Raw genomic sequence first — 4,604 nt, forward strand, 5'->3', positions numbered from 1 at the left:
GTATGTTGTCACATATTGTGTTAAGAGCTATAAAAAGGAGCAAAGAAACACCAGTTAGAGGTGTTTTAATTGTTCTTTGCTCCTCCATGGGAGAAAGTCCTGGTGGTCACTTACAAATTTCTTTCAGCTGCATGAAAACAGCCACATAGTATTTACTTAACAAGGATCATTATGTCCCTTTCTAGAAGAGTACAGCACCTTGTCTTCCATTCTCTTTGTGGCCCATCTTCTCCTTCCCCACGTAGCTTAATACCTGTTTCAGAAAAAGATTGTACTGAGGTAATAACATTCTGAATGTTGAGGCATATGTTGGTTTTCTCTGGAGGAGACATGAATTTCTGGCTCTCCTTAATGTTCTTTTGTTCTTTGTATAGGAAGCTCCAAGGAAGCTTTTTTTTTTTCTTTTCTTTCCTTTTTTTTTTTTTTTTTTTCCACCAGGATTTCACTGTCCTGAGGCATTCAGGGATTGGAAATCCCAAATGCTAGTGAGCCATGAGAGGCGTTGGCCCTTGGTCAGACCCAACCCAATGACATAAACTGAGACAATCTCGCTCTGCTGCAAATATGTTTTTCTGAACACACCCAACTCCCAAAGATTTTCATCTTCTCTGGGCTCCCTAACATCCGCTTTGTCAAACAACAACAACCAACAACAACAACAACAAAAAACAAAAAACAAAAAACAAGCTATTATAGAGAAATGAACCCAGTCCAGATTCCCAGAGACGACTCCTGGGGACAATGTTTCTCCTCATAACAGAATATCAAGAGGCAACGGGTGTCAGAATCATTGTTGGATATTTTATTTGTTGAAGGTTTCAAAATCACTGGTTTCTGTTGAAGAATCCAGAGAAAGAACCAGGCACACTGATTTCCTAGCTTGGCACACGCGAGGATCCTTTAGATGTAAATGACTTAACAGAAACAGCATGGAGTTTTTTAAACAAACTCAGTGATTTCTTTTCCATTTTTGCCTTTCAGTTTTCTTTTCTAAGTAGCCGCATCATCTGCTAGCAGGGAGGGACTGCAGGTTGAACTTCAGCATCCTGTCACCATGAAAATAGCACCAGGCGGAGGCCAGGCACACCGGGATTCAGTCCCAGCTCTGTCCCTCCCTAGCAGTGTCAGCCCAAATAAATGATTGGCCTTCACAAATCTTCCAATTTCTTTTTTTTTTTTAATTTTTTAAATGTTTTATTTATTTTTGAGACAGAGAGAGACAGAACATGAGCAGGGAGGGTCAGAGAGAGAGGGAGACACAGAATTCGAAGCAGGCTCCAGGCTCTGAGCTGACAGCACAGAGCCCGATGTGGGTCTTGAACTCAACGAACTGTGAGATCATGACCTAAGCTGAAGTCGGATGCTTAACTGACTGAGCCACCCAGGCGCCCCTCTTCCAATTTCTTAATTGCAGCTTAATAATACTCTTCTTGGGATGCTCATATGAGGATGCATAAGGTGCCTGGTATGCACAACATACCCCAATAAACAGTAGCTACTATTGTTATTTTTTGTTTTTTCCTCTTTAGCACCTTGGATGTAGTAGGCTTTCAGTCAATTTGGGGGGCTCCCGGGTGGATCACTTAGTTAAGCATCCAACTCTAGATCTCAGCTCAGGTCTTGATTTCAGGGTTGTGAGTTCAAGCCCTGCATTGGGCAGGAAGCCTCCTTAAATCAGATTTTTTCTTTTTTTTTTTTTTTTGGAGAGAAGGAAGGGAAGAAGGAGGACAATGTCTAAAGTCACAGAAGTTCCTTTTTTTTTAAGCTTATTTATTTAGTTTGAGAAAGAGAGCAAGAGTGGGGGAGGGGCAGAGAGAGAGGGAGAGAGAGAGAATCCCAAGCAGGCCCCACGCTGTCAGTGCAGAGCCAGATGTGGGGCTTGGTGGGATTTGAAACTGCAAACCGTGAGATCATGACCTGAGCTGGACGCCAACTGACTGAGCCACCCGGGTACTCCTCAGAACCTTCTTTCTTTTTCTCAAAGTGCCTTCTCCCTTGTGAGCGATCACTGAACTATTCACTTGCTCTTCCTTGCTTTTCACATGCTGATCCTGTTTGCTATCCTCCAGATTGTTTGCCTTTCAATCATAAGGAATTAACAAACATTCATTGTCCTCCTTTGTCCCCACCATTCAGCTAGGTGTTGTGGAGAATATAAAAATAAATAAGATGAGCTTGGGAGGCTCAGTCAGTTAAGCATCTGGCTCTCGATTTCAGCTAAGGTCATAATCTCACAGTTTGTGGGTTCAAGCCCTGATTGGGCTCCACTCTGACAGTGTAGAGCCTGCTTGGGATTCCTTCTCTCTCCCTTTCTCTCTGCCTCTCCCTGATCGTGCGTGATGTCTCTCTCTCAAAAATAAACAAACATTTAAAAACAAGCAAAGTGAAGTTCTTCCTCTCAAATCATTTACTGCTTACTGCTCGAGAAAAGATATAAGACTGGGCTGTAATGTAAGGGAGGAAAAAAGCCATGTAATATAAGAATCTGCTAAAGTGCAGTGGGAGAGAGAGGGAGGGGCTTCGTGTGGCCCATCATGTTTGTGCTGTTCTTAAGTGGGACTTGAATTTGCAGAAAAGAAGCCTAATGGTGTCCAGGAAAGGAACCAGCAAAAAAAGCAAAATGCTGGATGAAAAGGGTAACCCATATATTCACAATAACATAAGAACTAGCAACCTAGCATGTATTATGTCAGATAGAGCACTACCCTAAGCACATTATATATATGACTTCATGTAATTAGGAAAACAAACTGTGGCAATAAATTTTTATAGGCTCAAAATATCTTTGTTTCAGTCATGTTTGAAATTAGTATGCACCCAGAGGGCACAGGCTGCAACAGAAGGAACCTGGGGCCAGTGTGTTAGAATGTTGGGGCTATTAACATGGTGCTTGGAGATTACAGAGCACTAAGTAATCTTACCTTCTTTTATTTTCATATAATAACTATTAAAAAAGAAGACAAGAATATTGACCAGTCAGGTAGTTTAAATATGTAAACACAGGGCCTGAAGAAAATTTCTTATCAAATCTATACTAATTCTGTGTCTTGACATAAAATTGGATGGTTTGTTTATAAGAAGCTCCATGTGGGAATCATCTCTTATTATAATAACCCTCACCTTTGAGTCTATGATACTTTTGTTTTTAAGTTTATTATATTTATTTTGAGAGAGAGAGCGTGCACAGCATGAGTGGGGGAGGGGCAGAGAGACAGAGGGAGACAGAGAGAGAATCCCAAGCAGTCTCCATGCTGTCAGCACACAGAGCCCAATGTGGGGCTCAATCCCACGAACCGTGAGATCATGACCTGAGCCGAAATCAAGAACCATATGCTTAACTGACTGAGTCACCCAGATGCCCCTATGATACTTGTTTTAATTAAGAAATTACATTCATCGTTTGTTTGTTAGAGAACACTGAATTTACTTATTGAATTTTGTAATAACAACTGATTGTCTTGTACTTAAACTGTGTAAAAGTCTGTCATATTCTCTTGGGTTTAGGAAGAATATGTTTTTTCGTGCAACATTATACAAGTTAAAACTAAATGGTGATTATAGTAGAATGATCTTTAACAGGCAATGCAGATATCTTGGCATTTCACTGGCCTGTGATTTCAGTATTACATTGCCCCCATTAAAGATGAGGAAACTGAGATCAAGTGAGGTTCAGTGTGGAAGCCATCAGGATGTGGCTGTAGAACTCCAACCAGTTCCATCTTTGCTTTAAAACCCGCTTCTGTGCTTGCTTGCCCTGAGGCTGAGCTTGTCAGTGGCTGCTCCCAGCTGTGACTGAGTGCAGCAGGGATATTCAGGCAGATGCACCCATTCCTGGAAGACACAGGGCTCTGCTGACAGCAGCTTTGGCTTGAGGATGCTTGGTGGCCTTGCTGAACTTTCCTTAGACTCTCTGCACTCCCTTCCCTCTGTTGGTCAGGTTTGGTGAGGGTCAGATTTGCCTCATGGTCTTAATGGCTCTTCCAGTCTTCTCCATTTTCTTTCTCTTAAAAATTTTTTAAATGTTTATTCATGTTTGAGAGAGAGAGAGAGAGAGAGAGAGAGAGAGAGAGAGAGAGAGAAAGCAGGGGAGGGAGAGAGAGCGGGAGACATAGAGTCTGAAGCGGCTCCAGGCTCAGAGCTGTCAGCACAGAGTCCGATGCGGGGCTCAAACCCACAAACTGTGAGATCATGACCTGAGCTAAGTTGGATGTTTAACTGACTGAAACACCCAGGTGCCTTCCCCTCCCGCAGTTTCTTTCACAGATGTTTCCCTGATATAATCTTTGATTATTTAGTCCTATGTTAACATCATCTTCTCAGGGGACCTGGGCTAACACATTGAGCAACTTACCCATAAGTTAGACAGCAATAAAGTGGCAAATCTGGGACTCATGCCCAGGTTTGTACCAGAACAGGTAGTGAGTAGTGGGAAATAATGGTGCAAGAGTGGTTACTACTAACATGTATTCTATATAAATCTTCTTGGTGGAGAAATTGATCAGATTGCAGTCAATTATTCCTAAAGGACTTTATTTTAGAGACAGGATAGTGAAACACTATTTTGGATTTTCTGTCTTTATGAGTTCCCTTTTGGAAGATCAATG

The sequence above is a fragment of the Prionailurus bengalensis genome, chromosome E4, assembly GCF_016509475.1.
Source record: "Prionailurus bengalensis isolate Pbe53 chromosome E4, Fcat_Pben_1.1_paternal_pri, whole genome shotgun sequence".
In the NCBI taxonomy this organism is placed as follows: domain Eukaryota; kingdom Metazoa; phylum Chordata; class Mammalia; order Carnivora; family Felidae; genus Prionailurus; species Prionailurus bengalensis.